The sequence below is a fragment of the Balaenoptera borealis genome (assembly GCF_965194805.1).
Source record: "Balaenoptera borealis genome assembly, chromosome: 12".
In the NCBI taxonomy this organism is placed as follows: domain Eukaryota; kingdom Metazoa; phylum Chordata; class Mammalia; order Artiodactyla; family Balaenopteridae; genus Balaenoptera; species Balaenoptera borealis.
This window is the reverse complement of record NC_138869.1, coordinates 68133196-68151946: the sequence shown is the minus strand read 5'-3', so window position 1 is coordinate 68151946 and position 18751 is coordinate 68133196. Positions and strand designations below refer to the sequence as shown.

Sequence of the window (18751 nt, the reverse complement as noted above, 5' to 3'; positions counted from 1 at the left end):
GTATGTCCTGGGTCACCTTCTATTCTTATTCTATACACTTTTCCTGGGCAATTTCATCCCTTACGTAGGTTCTTATCTTCTATATTAATCTCTTCCAAATTAACGTCTCCAGCTGAAATCTCTTTCCTGAGCATCAGAAATCAAACCATCGACTGAGCAGCTTCTCTCTGATGGCTCAGTCTCAACCTGTCCCAGACTGAAGGCTGAATCCTTCTCCCCTTCCCCTGGCCTCATACTGCTTTTTTGCCCCCAGCCCCCCCAATCCATCAGCTCCTTCTATGGTCCAAACTGCAGTGAATGACACTACCATCCATCTGGTTACCCAGGAGAGGAACCCAGGAACTACCCTTGACTTCTCCCTGGCCTCTACTGCAGTCCTAAATTAATTAACAAATCCTGTCCGTTCATCCCTCTCAGTAGCTCTTGAGTAAATTCAGTTCTCTTTAGCTTTCTCTCTCTCCAGTTCAGAGAATGCATGTTCCCAAGTCATCTGTCTCTATGCCAGCCAAGGCCTGAAATGCCAAACACTTGACTCCATTGTCCTTTTCATTTTGCCAGATAGTGCCTGCCCCGAAACTGCAAAGAAAAATGCCCTGGATGACTTAATCTGAAAAGACCAGAGGGCATGGAAATGTGAGTATGTGTGAAACTTTATTTATTTAAAAATATGATCCAGCTGTATCTGCAGTAATTTCTAGAGCTTAGTGATTTCTCCATTTATTTTCTAGAGCTCCATATCTACTTTATAGCCAATAGTAATCATCATCTACTTAATCTACTAATATGTAGTAGTATACTATAGGATAGCCATAGTTAATAGCATAGATTGCTTTTTTCTCTTCATAATTTTACTTTTGAATTGCCTGTGTTGAAACTCAAATGTTTGTTTCCTAATTTTTCACACATTCTTGAAAGCTATTTTTTCCAGTCTGCTGGAATTTTTCATCCCTGTATTTGCCTGGCATTTTTTACCCCCAAGTTGTCTAGTGTACACTGCAGAATTATGATTCTGTAAAATAAAGATCAACCTTTCAATTGTTTGCTGACTCCTCATGGCTACAGTTTTTTTTTAACTCTGAAAAATGCTTATTAATTTTTACTATTTCCTTTTTATTTGCTCAAAAAGATCATTAAAATCAAGAGGACCACTTTTGAAAATATCCATGTTTAGATATCACTAATATTTTGGACTGAGAAAAATGATAGGTTATGGAAATATTAATATGTTGAAGATTCTTCTTATTTTCATACATTTTTAAACACGAATTGGGTATCATGTGTTGATAGGCCCATAGAAGGTGGCGGTGCAATTTGACAGCTGCATGAAGGCTAGAATTAAGAAGTGTGGACTGTCTGGATATGTGTTTGTAGTTGGTGGGTATATGGGACACCTCTTGTGCCCCATCTGGCATTGGCAACCAGAGGTGTAGGTGTGACCTGGCAGTGCCTGGACTCAGCTGTCCTGTGTATCTTTGGCCCACCTGTTACCTCTCTGTTCTTGTTGTGTGGGAGGTCTCCAGGAACTCACCAAGACATGGTGACAGATGCACAACTGAAATACAAGAGAATGACGCTCCATGGGGCTGTCTTTGACCACGGAGGGATGGGAGCCAGGTATGATGTGAATAAATGTACTTTACTTGACTTCTTTCATTCTGTCAAGTATAGGGAAAAGTATTTACATAATAATAAATATCCTTCAATGTAGTGAGGATTAAATAAGATAAAGTATGTACAGGTCTGTCAGATAGTAGATGCTGAATAAATGTTAATTTTCCTCTCTGTTCCTACCTGTATAAAATAGTGATAATGAGTGTTATTATTTTGGTTAGGTTTTTTTTTCCTGTTAGTCTTTAAAAATAATTTAAAGAAAATAATCTTTATTTATTTTATTTTTGAAAATGATTTATTTATTTATTTAATTTATTTTTGACTGCGTCGGGTCTTTGTTGCAGCACGCGGGGTCTTCGTTGTGGCATGCGGGATCTTTTCGTTGTGGCGTGCAGACTCTTTGTTGTGGTGCCTGGGCTTCTCTCTAGTTGTGGCGTGCGGTTTTTCTCTTCTCTAGTTGTGGCACGTGGGTTCCAGAGCGTGTGGGCTCTGTAGTTTGTGGCACACAGGCTCTAGCCGAGGCGTGTGGGCTTAGTTGCCCCGCAGCATGTGGGATCTTAGTTCCCTGACCAGGGATCGAACCCGTGTTCCCTGCATTGTAAGGTGGATTCTGTACCACTGGACCACCAGGGAAGTCCCAAGAAAATAACCTTTTTTTAAAAAAATTAGTACTTATTTATTTATTTGACTGCCCCGGATCTTAGTTGTGGCATACGGGATCTTTGTTGCTGTGTGCAGGATCTTTAGTTGAGGCATGCGGGCTCTTAGTTAAGGCCTGCGGGATCTAGTTCCCTTGACCAGGGATTGAACCCGGGCCCCCTGCATTGGGAGCATGGAGTCTTAACCACTGGACAAAGAGGGAAGTCCCAGAAAATAATCTTTTAAACTTAAAACTCTTGGAAAATTGGAATTCATACTAACCAAAGACCAATAACTATAGCCAAGAAGTATAGCTGAGATAATATCCTATGTGTAGTCAGAAAAACCTAGATTCTAGTTCTGGTCCCAGCTATGACTATCTGCATCATTTTGGACAATTTGTGACGACTCACACAACATTGGATGAGGAAATAGGCTTGTCCCAACTCCTAGCAACTGTTGGCAGAGGGCAGGAAGCAAGAGGGAGAAAAATGTTTTAATAGTAACACAGTCAACAGGGAATTTATTTCTGGCTTTCACTCCAGGTAGGAAGTGATTCTAATAACCAAAATAGGTTTGAAACCCCACACCCACTTAGTCCTGGCTGCAAAATGATGCTCTGCAGAGAGTACGACGTGCCTCCAGATGCCACAGATGCAGGGCCAGAGCTCAGTGATTCACAGCCAGGGATGGACAAAGCCTTCCCTCATGACCAGCTGACACAAACTCAGACTTCAAAGAATTTCTGTGAACAAGCGAAGAAGAAGCAAAGCTAACTCGCCGAAATCACTCCTAAATATCCCAAAGCAAGAAACAGATTTATCAATGACTGAGTGGCATAAGCATATCGTGCGTCATATGGAGAAACCAGACTGAACCCTAACTAGTTTCTTCACTAAGAATTTTCGGAAAGAGGAGCTAAAGAGGGTATCAAAACATGCTCTGTGTCTTTTAGAATTTGTTGTGCATGTTTATGGAGAGTGAACTGTGTGTAAGTCTCATGACTGGGTGTCGTTTCCATCATCCTCACCAATTGTTTTATTTCTTTAAAAATTCTGAGTTATATTATTTTAGGTGTTGTTTTCGTTTTTTTGGTCTTTTTTTAATTGTGATAAAAAACATATAACATTCAATGTTCCATCTTAACCATTTTTGAGTGTACAGCTCGAAAGTGTTAAGTATATTCACATTGTTGTGCAACAGCTCTCTAGAACTTTTTCATCTTGCAACACTGAAATTCTATACCCACGAACCACTAATTCCTCCCTCCCAGCCCTTGGCAACTACCTTTCTGCTTTCTGTTTCTGTGATTTTTGACTCCTTTAGGTAACTCATGTGAGTGGAAACATACAGTATTTGTCATCTCATGATTGGCTTATTTCGCCTAGCATAATGTCCTCAAGGTTCATCCATGTTTTAGCATGTGACAGGATTTCATTCTTTTTTAAGGCTACATCATCTTCCATTGTATGTTTATACCATATTTTCATTATCCAATCAGCGTTGATGGACGTTTGGGTTGCTTCCACCTCTTGGCCATTGTGAATAGTGCTGCCATGAACATGGGTGTGCAGATATCTCTTCAAGATTCTGCTTTGCATTCTTTTGGATATATATTCAGAAGTAGAATTCCTGGATCATATGGTAGTTTTATTTTTAATTTTTTAAGGATCCTCATACTGTTTTTCATAATGGCTACACCATTTTACATTCCCACCAACAGTGCACAAGGGTTCCAATTTCTCTGCATCCTCATCAGCACATTATTTTCTGTTCTTTTTACAGTGGCCATCCTAGTGGGTATGAGGTGATGATCTTGTGGTTTTGATCTTGGGTTGTCTTATGATTAATGATGTTGAGCATCTTTTCATGTTGACCATTCTTATATTTTCTTTGGAAAATTGTCTGTTCAAGTCCTTTCCCCATTTTTTACTTAGCGTATTTGTTTTTTGTTGTTGTTGTTTCTTACATTTTCTGGATATCAACTTATATATGTCAGATATATGATTTGCAAGTATTTTCTCCCATTCAGTAGGTTGCCTCTTCATTCTGTTGATTGTTTCCTTTGATGCACAGAGTTTTTAAGTTTGATATCATAACATTTGTCTACTTTTGCTTTTGCTGCCTATGCTTTTGGTGTCATATCCAAGAAATCATTGCCAATTCCAAGGTCCTGAAGCTTTCTGCCTATATTTTCTTCTATGAGTTTTATAGTTTTAGGTCTTACGTTTAGGTCTTTAATCCATTTTTTCCCCCACATATTTATTGGAGTATAAATGCTTTACAATGTTGTGTTAGTTTCTGCTGTACAACAAAGTGAATCAGCTATATGTATACATATATCCCCATATCCCCTCCCTCTTGAGCCTCCCTCCCACCCTCCCTATCCCAACCCTTTAGGTCATCACAAAGTACCGAGCTGATCTCCCTGTGCTATGTGGCTGCTTCCCACTAGCTATCGGTTTTACATTTGGTAGTGTATATATGTCCATGCCACTCTCTCACTTTGTCACAGCTTACCCTTCCCCCTCCGCGTGTCCTCAAGCCCATTCTCTAGTAGGTCTGTGTCTTTATTCCCATCCTGCCCCTAGGTTCTTCATGACCATTTTCTTTTTTTTGTAGATTCCATATATATGTGTTAGCATACTGTATTTGTTTTTCTCTTTCTGACTTCACTCTGTATGACAGACTCTAGGTCCATCCACCTCACTACAAATAAATCATTTCTTTTCTTTTTATGGCTGAGTAATATCCCATTGTATATATGTGCCACATCTTCTTTATCCATTCATCTGTCGATGGACACTTAGGTTGCTTCCATGTCCTGGCTATTGTAAATAGAGCTGCAATGAACATTGTGGTACATGACTCTCTTTGAATTATGGTTTTCTCAGGGTATATGCCCAGTAGTGGGATTGCTGGGTCATATAGTAGTTCTATTTTTAGTTTTTAAAGGAATCTCCATACTGTTCTCTGTAGTGGCTGTATCAGTTTACATTCCCACCAACAGTGCAAGAGGGTTCCCTTTTCTCCACACCCTCTCCAGCATTTATTGTTTGTAGATTTTTGGATGATGGCCATTCTGACCGGTGTGAGATGATATCTCATTGTAGTTTTGATGTGCAATTCTCTAATGATTAATGATGTTGAGCATTCTTTCATGTGTTTGTTGGCAATCTGTAAATCTTCTTTGGAGAAATGGCTATTTAGGTCTTCTGCCCATTTTTGTATTGGGTTGTTTGTTTTTTTGGTATTGAGCTGCATGAGCTGCTTGTAAATTTTGGAGATTAATCCTTTGTCAGTTGCTTCATTTGTAAATATTTTCTCCCAATCAGAGGGTTGTCTTTTGGTCTTGTTTATGGTTTCCTTTGCTGTGCAAAAGGTTTTTAAGTTTCATTAGGTCCCATTTGTTTACTTTTGTTTTTATTTCCATTTCTCTAGGAGGTGGGTCAAAAAGGATCTTGCTGTGATTTATGTCATAGAGTGTTCTGCCTATGTTTTGCTCTAAGAGTTTTATAGTGTCTGGCCTTACATTTAGGTCTTTAATCCATTTTGAGTTTATTTTTGTGTATGGTGTTAGGGAGTGTTCTAATTTCATTCTTTTACATGTAGCTGTCCAGTTTTCCCAGCACCATTTATTAAACAGGCTGTCTTTTATCCGTTGTGTATTCTTGCCTCTTTTATCAAAAATAAGGTGACCATATGTGTGTGGGTTTACCTCTGGGCTTTCTATGCTGTTCCATAGATCTATATTTCTGGTTTTGTGCCAGTACTATACTGTCTTGATTACTGTAGCTTTGTAGTATAGTCTGAAGTCAGGGAGCCTGATTCCTCCAGCTGTCTTTTTCTTTCTCAAGATTGCTTTGGCTATTCGGGGTCCTTTGTGTTTCCATATAAATTGTAAAATTTCTTGTTCTAGTTCTGTGAAAAATGCCATTGGTAATTTGAAAGGGATTGCAGTGAACCTGTAGATTGCTTTGGGTAGCACAGTCATTTTTGCAATATTGATTCTTCCAATTGAGGAGCATGGTATATCTCTCCATCTGTTTATGTTATCTTTGATTTCTTTCATCAGTGTTTTATAGTTTTCTGAGTACAGGTCTTTTGCCTCCTTACGCAGGTTTATTCCTAGGTATTTTATTCTTTTTGTTGCAATGATAAATGAGAGTGTTTCCTTAATTTCTCTTTCAGGTTTTTCATCATTGGTGTATAGGAATGCAAGAGATTTATGTGCATTAATTTTGTATCCTGTAACTTTACGAAATTCATTGATTAGTTCTAGTAGTTTTCTGGTGGCATCTTTAGGATTTTCTATGTATAGTATCATGTCATCAGCAGACAGTGACAGTTTTACTTCTTCTTTTCCAATTTGTATTCTTTTTTTTCTTTTTCTTCTCTGATTGCCATGGCTAGGACTTCCAAAACTATGTTAAATAAGAATGGCGAGGGTGGACATCCTTGTCTTGTTCCTAATCTTAGAGGAAATGCTTTCAGTTTTTCACCATTGAGAATGATGTCTGCTGTGTGTTTGTTGTATATGGCTTTTATTATGTTGAGGTAGTTTGCCTCTATGCCCACTTTCTTGAGAGTTTTTACCATAAATGGGTGCTGAATTTTGTCAAAAGCTTTTTCTGCATCTATTGAGATGGTCATATGGTTTTCATTCTTTAATTTGTTAATATGGTGTATCACATTGATTGTTTTGCATATATTGAAGAATCCTTGCCTTCCTGGGATAAATCCCACTTGATCATGGTGTATGATCCTTTTAATGTGTTGTTGGATTCTGTTTGCTAGTATTTTGTTGAAGATTTTTGCATCTATATTCATCAGTGATACTGGTCTGTAATTTTCTTTTTTTGTAGTATCTTTGTCTGGTTTTGGTATCAGGGTGATGGTGACCTTGTTGAATGAGTTTGGGAGTGTTCTTACCTCTGCAATTTTTTGGAAGAGTTTGAGAAGGATAGCTGTTAACTCTTCTCTAAATGTTTGATAGAATTAGCCTGTGAAGCCGTCTGGTCCTGGACTTTTGTTTGTTGGAAGATTTTAAATTACTGTTTCAATTTAATTACCTGTGATTGGTCTGTTTATATTTTCTAATTTTTCCTGGTTCAATCTTGGAAGGTTGTAGTTTTCCAGGAATTTGTCCATTTCTTCCAGGTTGTCCATTTTATTGGCATATAGTTACGTGTCGTAGTCTCTTATGATCTTTTGTATTTCTGCGTTGTCAGTTTTAATCTCTGCTTTTTCAATTCTAATTTTATTGATTTGAGTCCTCTCCCTTTTTTTCTTGATGAGTCTGGCTAAAGTTCTACCAATTTTGTTGATCTTCTCAAAAAACCAGCTTTTAGTTTTATTGATCTTTGCTATTGTTTTCTTCATTTCTATTTCATTTATTTCTGCTCTGATCTTTATGATTTCTTTCCTTCTACTAATTTTGGGTTTTCTTTGTTCTTCTTTTCTAGCTGCTTTAGGTGTACGGTTAGATTGTTTGAGATTTTTCTTGTTTCTTGAGGTGAGCTTGAATTGCTATGAACTTTGCTCTTAGAACAGTTTTTGCTGTGTCCCATAGGTTTTGGAGCATCATGTTTTCATTGTCATATGTTTCTAGGTATTTTTTGATTTCCTCTTTGATTTCTTCAGTGATCTCTTAATTATTTAGCAGCACACTGTTTAGCCTCCATGTATTTGTGTTTTTTACTGTTTTTTTCCTGTAATTGATTTCTAATCTCATAGTGTTGTGGTTGGAAAAAATGCTTGATATGATTTCAGTTTTCTTCAATTTCCCAAGGTTTCATTTGTGACCCAAAATGTGATCTATTCTGGAGAATGTTCCATGTGCACTTGAGAAGAAAGCGTATTCTTTTGCTTTTGGGTGGAATGTCCTAAAAATATCAATTTAGTCTATCTGGTCTATTGTGTCATTTAAAGCTTGTGTTTCCTTATTTATTTTCGGTCTGGATGATCTGTCTATTGGTGTAAGTGGGGTGTTAAATTCCCCCACTATTATTGTGCTACTGTCAATTTCTCCTTTTATGGCTGTTAGCATTTGCCTTATGTATTGAGGTGCTCCTATGTTGGGTGCATAAATGTTTATAATTGTTATGTTTTCTTCTTGGATTGATCCCTTGATCATTATTTAGTGTCCTTCCTTATCTCTTGTAACAGTCTTTATCTTAAAGTCTATTTTATCTGATATGAGTATTGCTACTCCATCTTTCTGGTGATTTCCATCTGCATGGAATATCTTTTTCATCCCCTCACTTTCAGTCCATATGTGTCCCTAGGTCTGAAGTGGGTTTCTTGTAGACAGCATATATAAGGTCTTGTTTTTGTATCCATTCAGGGAGTCTGTGTCTTTTGGTTGGAGCATTTAATCCATTTACATTCAGGGTGATTATCGATATGTATGTTCCTATTACCATTTTCTTAATTGATTTGGGTTTGTTTTTGTGGGTCTTTTTCTTCTCCTGTGTTTCCCACTTAGAGAAGTTCCTTTAGCATTTGTTGTAAAGCTGGTTTGGTGGTGCTAAATTCTCTTACCTTTTGCTTGTCTGAAAAGCTTTTGACTTCTCCATCGAATCTGAATGAGATCCTTGCTGGGTAGAGTAATCTTGGTTGTAGGTTTTTCCCTTTCATCACTTTAAATATGTCCTGCCACTCCCTTCTGGCCTGCAGAGTTTCCACTGAAAAATCAGCTGATAACCTTATGGGAATTCCCTTGTATGCTATTTTTTGTTTTTCCCTTGCTGCTTTTAATATTTTTTCTTTGAATTTAATTTTTGTTAGTTTGATTAATATGTGTGTTGGTGTGTTTTTCCTAGGGTTCATCCTGTATGGGACTCTGTGCTTCCTGGACTTGGGTGACTATTTCCTTTCCCATGTTAGGGAAATTTTCAACTATAATCTCTTAAATTATTTTCTCAGAGCCTTTCTTTTACTCTTCTTCTTCTGAGACCCCTATAATTCAAATGTTGGTGCATTTAATGTTGTCCCAGAGGTCTCTGAAACTGTCCTCCATTCTTTTCATTTTTTTTTCTTTATTCTGCTCTGCAGTAGTTATTTCCACTATTTGATCTTCCAGGTCACTTATCCATTCTTCTGTCTCAGTTATTCTGCTATTGATTACTTCTAGAGTATTTTTAATTTCAGCTATTGTGTTGTTCATCACTGTTTGTTTGCTCTTTAGTTCTTCTAGATCTTTGTTAAATGTTTCTTGTATTTTCTCCATCTGTGCCTCTGTTCTGTTTCTGAGATTTTGGATCATCTTTACTATCATTACTCTGAATTCTTTTTCAGGTAGGTTGCCTATTTCATCTTCATTTATTTGGTCTTTTAGGTTTTTACCTTGCTCTGTCACCTGTAACGTAATTTTTTGTTGTTTCATTTTTTATTTTTTGATGGGTGGGGCTGTATTCCTGTCTTACTGGTTGTTTGGCCTGAGGCTTCCAGCACTGGAGTTTGCAGGCAGTTGGATAGAGCTGGGTCTTGGTGTTGAGATGAGGACCTCTGGGAGGCCTCACTCCAATTAATATTCCCTGGGGTCTGAGGTCCTTTGTTAGTCCAGTGGTTTGGACTTGGAGCTCCCACCACAGGAGCTTGGGCCCAACCTCCGGCCTGGGAACCAAGATCCCGCAAGCTGTGTGGCACAGTAGAGAAAAAAAAAAAAAAGAAAGAAAGAAAAAAAGGAGCAATACAATAACAAAGAATAAAAAACAAAATAAAATTAGAAAGATTAAAAAATATTTTAGGAAAATTAAAAATATAATTGAAACAACTGCAAAAAGGTAAAATAAAACCACAACAGAAGAAAGAAAAAAAAGGGGGGGGGGAACAAGCCAAAAGGAGAGAACAATAACAAAGTATAGAGAATAAAATAAAATTAGAAAAATAAAAAATTTATTAGAAAAAATAAATAAATGAGTGAACAACAATGAATCAACAAGGTAAAATGGAACCCCAATCTAAAAGAGGAAAAAAGAAGAAGAAAAAAAAAGGCTTGGCTATGGGGGCAGAGTTTAGGCAGGGGTGGAACTTAGGCAGAGGTGGGGTTTAGGGTGGGGCAGGACATAGGCTGGTGGAGGGGTGACGTTTCAGCCTGGGGCAGGGCCTAGGCTCAGGACCCACTGCAGCTGGAAAAGGCCTTGGGGGCGGGGCCTAGGCAGGGCGTTATTCAAGCATCGGGTGGCGCCTCTGCTTAGAACCTGCACGGAAGGGGAGAGGCAGCACGTCCAAAGAAGGGCGTCTGGAGTGTGGAGTTCTGGAGTTTGGAGATAAGGCCCTGGGTGAGGGTGTGTGGGTGGGGTTTAGGCCCAGCACGTTGGAGGGGGTCTCCGAGTGTAGAGGTGGGGGGGGGCATAGGGGCGGGGCTTGGGCTCTTCACGGCAGGAGGGAGGCTCCCAGGACAGAGGATTAGGCCCAGGAGCCCAGCAGCCTCCCTGGTGCCTAAGTGGACAGGGAAAGCACTGGCTGCGTTTCCTTCCGTTCCTCCGCACACACCCCCAGGGTCTCCCCCATCCCTGCTGGACCCCTACCAGTGGGTGGGTCCCTCTGGGTGTAGGAGCTCCTCCTCTCCCCCAATCCCCCCACCAGAAGTCCGACCTTTACTTTTGCTCCCCCTTCCCTCCCTCCCACTCCCTCAGGACCTGCGTGGCTGGAGGGGGCCTCAGTGGGCAGAGGATCAGGCCCGGGATCTCAGCAGGTTCCTAGGGGCCCAAGTGGGCAGGGGAAACCTGGCCATGCTCCCTTTTGATCTCTGCCCTCCCAATGGTCCCCCAGTTAACCCCTCCCGTCGTGGGATCCCTTCCCCTCCCCCAGTCACCCCTCAGTGGCACAAGCCCCGTCCTGCCTCCACTTCTCTTCCCCCTTCACTCCTCCCACACCCCACACCCGGTCACTGGGGGTTCCTCCCATCCCCTTAGGTGCCCATGGTTCCCCACTGGTACCTGGTAGGTGCCCTAGTTGTGCAGAGGCGTGAATTCCACATCCTCCTAGTCCACCATCTTGATTCCACCACCCTTTTAGTCCATTTTGAATTAATTTTTGCATTTGGCGTAGGGAAGGGTTCTAGTTCATTTTTTGTGGATATTCAGGTTTTCCAACATCATTTGTTGAAGAGACTACCCTTTCCTTATGGTAATCTTCTTGAAAATTATTTGGTCATATATGTAAGGGTTTACTTCTGGGCTTTCTGTTCTGTTCCATTGGTCTATATGTCTGTCTTTATGCTAGTACCACACCATCCTAATTACTGTTGCTGTGTAGCATGATTTGAAATCAGAAAGTATGAGGCCTCCAGCTTTGTTCTTTTTAAAGGTTATTTTGTCTATTCAGAGTCCCTTAAGATTCATTATGAATTTTTGGATGGTTATTTCTTTATCTGCTAAGAGTGCCATTGGGATTTTTTTTTAAAATAAATTTATTTATTTTTACTTTTGGCTGTGTTGGGTCTTTGTTGCTGTGTGCGGGCTTCCTCTAGTTGCTGCAAGTGGGGGCTACTCTTTGTTGTGGTGCACAGGCTTCTCATTGTGGTGGCTTCTCTTGTTGTGGTGCATGGGCTCTAAGCACGCGGGCTTCAGTAGTTATGGCTCGCAGGCTCTAGAGGGTGGGCTCAGTAGTTGTGATACATGGGCTTAGTTGCTCCACGGCATGTTGGATCTTCCCGGCCCAGGGCTCTAACCCGTGTCCCCTGCATTAGCAGGTGGATTCTTAACCACTGTGCCACTAGGGAAGTCCCTGCCATTGGGATTTTGATAGGGATTGCATTGAATATGTAGATCACTTTGGGTAGTATGGACATTTTAACAATGTTTAGTCTTCCAACCCATGAGAAATTTTGTTACTATAATAAATGGGATTATTTTCTTAATTTCTTTTTCAGAAAGTTTACTGCTAGTGTATAGAAATGCAAGTGATTTTTGTATATTAATTTTTTATCCTGCAACTTTGCTAAAATCTTTTATTAGTTGTAACAGTTTTGTTTGTGTATGGGTGTGTGGAGTGTTTAGGATTTTTCACATATAAGATCATGTCATTTGCAAACGGAGATCATTTTACTTCTTCTTTTCCAATTTAGATGGCTTTTATTTCTTTTTCTTGTTTGTTTTAGAGTTTTGATCATTGAAATTAAGATTCTAGCCTGCTGTGTAACAGCTGGTGCGCAACAACCAGGACCTTTGCTACCCCACATGGCATTTTTGTGTGAATGAGAAAAACCAACCGCTGCCTCCAGGGGGTTGCAGCCTGGACCCACGGGCGTGCCGTGGAGAGCAGAGCACAGGATGAATTTCAGCCCCTCTCACCCCCCGACTGAGTGTACTTGGGTAGTGGACACTTGCATATTATCTCAAATCCTCTTGGCCTCACCTCTTATTCCAGCCACAGCTGCAGTGACCGGTTCTGTGCAGGCGTCAACTAATTTCATGCAGGTGCCCCTGAATAGTGCCTCCTCTACCACCCAGGCCTCTCATTTCTTGTTTGGGGGCTTTGGTGAGTCTCCTCATGGAGATGTCCATAGGAGCCTTTTTGGCACTCATGCATGTGCAAGATTGAAGGGTGCGACTGAGGGCGGGGAGGAGTAACACAGGGGCAGGAGGGTGGAGGGACTAATGCTCTACAAGGCAACCCTTGACCAGTGGGGACCGGGCTCGGTGAATAAATGCTCTGCTGCCTCCACAAGCCTCCATGAGACACATTTCATAAGAGTTGTCAAAGGGTTCCTCAGGATAGAGTAACTGATTGTCTGAAGCTCTGCTTTGAGGGGAACTGACCATAGGCCTGCTTGTACAACTGTATGCAGCAGCCCGACTGTAACCTCTGACCCCACCTCCTTCAGATTAAGCCTTAGAGAGACTCGTTTGTTTTAGCTGCTTTACGTACTACAGAACCACTTCACATCTCTGAGTTCCAGCATTCTCTTTATAAAACGAAAATGAACACATTTTGAAAGTGTATTTAAAATGGGAAGCACTAAATACCTTTAATCATTAAATATAAGTCATGATTTATGTTTTCACACCTCACATCCACTACCACATAAATGAATACTTGTCTTTGTAAAAAGTCATTTATACAGATCGCTAGACTCATGAGAACAGGCAATGAGTGTTTTAGACTGAGCTGCTGATTCTAGAGAGAGCTCTTTGCTAATTCATCTTTTAATCTTTATTGAGGCTGCAGGATTGTTGAATTCAGTCACCTGACCTGGCCTCCATCATGGCCCTACCTTGCCAGAAGTTCATGCCAACTCTGATCCCTCGGTCTGTGTGGTTTGGCCTGCCTGCCTATGTCCCATTTTAAGCACCACTCAGTCTAGATGGGCTTTTGAAAATTTATAGAGCCTGATAGTGCCAATCCAGTGAGGGCAGCCTTGATCTGCTCCCCCAGCCCAGCCCCCAGCACCACTCAGAATTTCACCCTCACTGGAATCTCTTCTCTGTCAATACTTCTATAGCTACTACTTTGTGACACCAAAAATAATCTGTAAGTAGTTTATTGCTATGTTGGACTTTTATCTTATTTTCAGTCTCAGAAATAGCCTGTCATTAACAGATGAGAGAAAACGCTGAATAAAAACTCTTCTCTTTGTACATTACAATGTAATTGGATTATCGTTATTCATTAAAATATCCTCGCTCTTCATTTGATGCTAAATGTTACATAAATATTACATTACTGGAGTCAACGTAGTATCAGAGAAAACTGTCTTTATCTGCATTTTATAACCCAAGATTATCACATCAGTGGCTTCACGTCACACCTTTGGAAATGTGGAGAGAAGACTGGGCGTGTAGAGACCTCAGTCTAGGCCCAGTTCTGCTCCTGCCACTTAATTCCTAATTTATAAAAGCTTCCACTTTTATAAATGTGACTGTTGGACTAGATACACCACCTTCTCTAAAATTCTGTGTCTCCTGTCTGCATTCAGGTCAACTGAGCACACACCTGGGTTAAGATATGGGTAGTAGTGTGTCTTCCTTTCTTATATTCTCACTTATCCCCTTCCTTCCTCCCTTCCTTTTGTTTGCCTGAAAATCATACCAGTATTTTGCTCTAGCTCTTACTGTGGCATACTGTCCTGGGTGTCAAGACCTTCTTTAGTCGAGGCACTATAAACATGCCATGTGTCTTCCCCGTGTATTCCTGTTCATGGACTACATTAAACATGGAGCCTTCCAGCCCAAGTTCAAATGTCCTGACTTCCTCTGTAGTACTGTATTGCATGAGTGAGCATGGTGACAATTTTCATCCAATGACCTCTCTTGGTTTGTCCACTTGCACTGTCAAAAACTGCACTTCTCCTGGTGAGCGTTCAGTGAGAACAAAGCGGATGTTGAAGGAGGGGCTTACAGAGGGAGCAATGTTTTCACTAGGTGAGAAACTTAGGGCTTCATGTCTTGTCTGTTAGTTATGGGATTGGAATGCAGAGGGGAGATGGTTGACTTGAGGACATGTACTAACAATCAACTTGAATTGACAAACGAAGTCAGATTTTTTTTCTGATTTGGCTATTCAGTTTGACAACAACCACTGGCTCTCTGTATTAGTTTGCCAGGCCTGCTGTAACAAAGAACCAGACTAGATGGCCTAAACAACAGACATTTATTTCTCACAGTTCTGGAGGCTAGAATTCCAAGATCAAGGTGTTGGTAGGCTTAGTTGCTTCTGAGGCCTCCCTCCTTAGCTTGCAGAGAGCTGCCTCTCACTGTGTCCTCACATGGTCTTTCCTCTACACATGCATATCCCTGGTGACTCTTGGGTGTCAAAATTTCCTCTTATAAGGACACCAGCCAGATTGGATTACGGCCCAACCTATCAGCCTCATTTTAACTTAATCACCTCTTTGAAGGTCCTAACTCCAAACACAGTCACATTCTGACTTACCGAGGGTTAGGGCTTCGACATATGAATTTTGGAGGACACAATTCAGTCCATAACACTCTCCGTATATTGGGTGAGCTAAATCAGCAGCTCCAAGAACCTTATGAAAATAAAGATGTGATAAGAAAATAATATTTTATAAAAATTTGTATTGGAAAAATTGTACTGAATTATTTTAAATTTTCTAATTCATTCTGTGTATATTGGGTTACACTCAGAGTGCCTCGGAGAGAAAGAAGACCAGGTGCAATAGTTATTTGATAGGTGTTGGTCAGGCTGATTTTTTTTTTTTCTACTTGTTCTGTCAACTGCTGAAAGTAATTAAAGTTTACAGTTATTATTGTGGATTTGTCTACTTCTCCCTTTAGTTTTGTCAGTTTTCACTTCATATATTTTGAAGCTCTAATATCAGAGGCATACATATTTAGTATTATGTATTCCTGGTGGACTGATTCTTTTATCATTATGAAATGCCTCTTTTCCTTGAAGTCTATCTTGACTGATTTTAATACGGCCACTCCAGCTTTCTTACACTTACTGTTTGCATGATATATCTTTTTCCCTCAATGTGTTTATGTCTTTGTATTCAAATTGCATCTTTTACAGACAGCATATTATTCAGTCTTGCATTTTAAATTCAGCCTGATGGTCTGCCCTTTAATTGGGGAATATAGTCCATTGACATTTTGTGTAGTTGTTGTTATGGTTGGATTAAGGTCTATCAATTTGTATTGTTTTCTGTTTGTCATGTGGTTTTTGTTACTCTGTTACTCCTTTTGCTACCAAACCAGGTTGATGCACAGCAAACCAAAACGCTGGGATGCTGAGATTTGCAGGAGAGAGGGTTTATTTGCAAGGCAGGCAAGCAAGAAGATGGGAGAACAAGTTTCAGACCCACTTACCTGAAGACAAGGGGTCAGGGTATTTATGGAATAAAGAAGCAGGGCAGTCTGAGGCTTAGGGAGCATGGGGAATGTAGAGAAATGTTACTGGAAAAAGGTACGGTAATCGTTCTGTGCAGGTGTACTAAGCTACAGGCCTCTGCATGTTCAAAAATGGAGGTGCTTAGCACAATCTGAGGGTGGAGTTTTTGGCCCACTGATGTCAAAATGTCACCAAGTGGACACACACATGCCCAGTTGGAGGGTCAGTGGTTACATCCAGTCCTAACCAGCTAAGTTAGAACTTGACACAGCTGACTCCAAGTTCCTGGAAAACAACTCAGGCAAACATCTTATTGTTTGGGTGTCATGCTGCTTGGAGGACATGCAAGTCTTAAAACGACCTTGATTAGTGAAGGCAGGTGAAATGAACTTGCCTGCAGTTCTACTGTCCCACTTTTTGTTTAATTGAATATTTTAACATTATTTTTAAAAATTTCTTCTCTTTTTGAAAAATTACAGTCCATTTAAAATGAATATTGTAGCACTTCATGTAAAATGGAAGAAATTTACAATAGTATAATTTCTTTTACTCCATCTTTGTGCTAATGCTGTCATGTATTTTACTTCTTTGGATTTTATAAACCCCATACACTACAGCAGTGCTACTTTTGCTTTAAATATTTGTCTATTAAAAAAACTAAGAAAAAAAATAGCCTTCTAATGTATTTATATATTTACTATTTTCCACGCTCTTCATTCCTTCCTATAAATCTGAGATCCCACTTGGTTTCATTTTTCTTTTAGTCTGAAGAATTGCTTTAGCATTTCTTACAGTGTAGGTCTGCTGACAACAAATTCTTTCAGTTTTCATTTATCAGAAAATGTTTTTATTTTATGCCCTCCCCCCCTTTTCAATGATAATTTTGCTGGATTTAGAAATTTGAGTTGATGGTGGTGGGTTTTTTTTTTTTTTTTCTTGCAGCTCTTTAATGGTTCATTTTCTGACTTCTTGTCACCATTGTTTTGGATGAGAAGTCATTTTGAGTTTGTATTATAGTTCCCTGAATGTAATGCATCTTTTTCTCTTGCTTCGGTTAAGACTTTTCTCCTCATTTTTTTGATTTTTCTGCATGTTGATGATAGTATGTCTTGGTGTATTTTTCTTTGTGTTTATCTTGCATGGGTTTCACTGAGCTTCTTGGGTTTGTAAATTGACTTTTTAAAAATCTAAATTTGAAAACATTTCATCCATCTTTCTCTCAAATATTTTTTTCCTTCTCTGTTCGCTTTCTCTTTTCATTCTGATACTCCCATTACACATATGTTAGATCACTGGTATTGCCCCATTAACATTTTTTCTCTTGTTCCTCAAATTGGATGATTTATTTTGATTTGTCTTCAAACTCACTGACTTTTTCTTATGCAGTCTCTAGCCTGCTTGTTAAACCTATCTCATGAGTATTTTATTTCAGGTAATGTAATTTTCAGTTATAGAATTTCCATTTGGTTATTTTTTATCATTTCCATTTCTATGCTGACATTTCCTACCTGTTTACTGTGTTTATCTTTTCTGTTAAGTCTTTAAACATATTTATAATGGCTACTTTTATGTCCTTGTCTGCCAGTTCTAACACTTAGGTCATCTTTGTGTCTATAAATAAAGCTTTATAGGAACACAACAATGCTCATTATTTGCATATTGTCTGTGGCTGTTTTCATGCTACATCGACAGTATTGAAAGGTTGGGAAAGAGATCATATGACTTATAAGCCTAAAATATTTACTGTCCGGGCTTGTAAAAAGTTTTGCCAACCTCTGCTCTAAAAAATGCCCCACACTTGAGGGTGTGATACTTCCTGCCATCACATGGCCTTCCTGTCGCCTCAGGAGGTGCTCAAAGAGCCTGGCAAGGCCTCCCACCCTGGCTGGGCTAGAACTCCAAAGCCTTCCAGCACTGAGCTATTTCTGGTGCCTTCGTTCAGCACACAGCCCAGCAGCAGCCTCTCTCTGTGGGGCCTTGTGGAGTTTTGCCCTGATATGTACATCCCTGTCCTCAGCCAAGGATCTGCTGGGAACTCCCATGCAGACTTCTAGGAACTCTTCTTTGTGGTTCTCTGCTCTCTGGTATTATTCCCTACACATTCCAGACCTTTAGCAGCCCTGAACTTCAGTCTCTGCCTCTTCTGCTCAGACGACTGCTATGCTCTGATTGGGCTCCACTTCTTGGCCCCTATCGTTTGGAAGGATTTTCTAGAGAAAGAACCAGGGTGAATGTGTCACTCATTTTGTGGGCTTCCCTTCTCTCAAGGTTCTTAGTCCTGTGCTGCCTCATGTTCAATGTCTGAAAATAATTGCCTTATTTATTTGTCATTTATAGTTGTTTATGTCAGGAGGACAAGTTTAATACTGGTTACTGTGAAGGTGGCAAAAGGCAGAAGTTTCTCTTTATTCCTTTTTTATTCCTAAATTTTATTATATACAGTTGTGACTTAGATAGCTAAGAAACCCTGAATTATAGTAAGGAAAAACAAATTTATACATAAATGGTATAAAGACTTTTTCTTTACTGCTAATTGGGCTATGCCTCTGTCCTTGTTCTTTGTTACTGGAGACATCTTCCATTCACACACTTTTTGTTTTGGGGGAAAAAAAGATTTTATGACTACCATGCTCTTCTACAGTTACAGAAGATGTTCATACCCATTGCAACATTATGTATTTATTTTATCCTTTTAAAA

At 39.7% G+C, this 18751-nt stretch overlaps 1 long non-coding RNA gene across 1 annotated transcript in view; it reads left to right on the top strand.

Moving 5' to 3' along the window:
* Window positions 1-270: 270 nt before the first annotated feature.
* Window positions 271-18751, top strand: part of LOC309607999 — a 79122-nt gene continuing 60641 nt past the window's right edge. The window contains exons 1-2 of the long non-coding RNA XR_014232602.1: window positions 271-633; window positions 1513-1614. This is a non-coding gene — a long non-coding RNA (uncharacterized lncRNA). The remainder of the gene's footprint in view (window positions 634-1512; window positions 1615-18751) is intronic.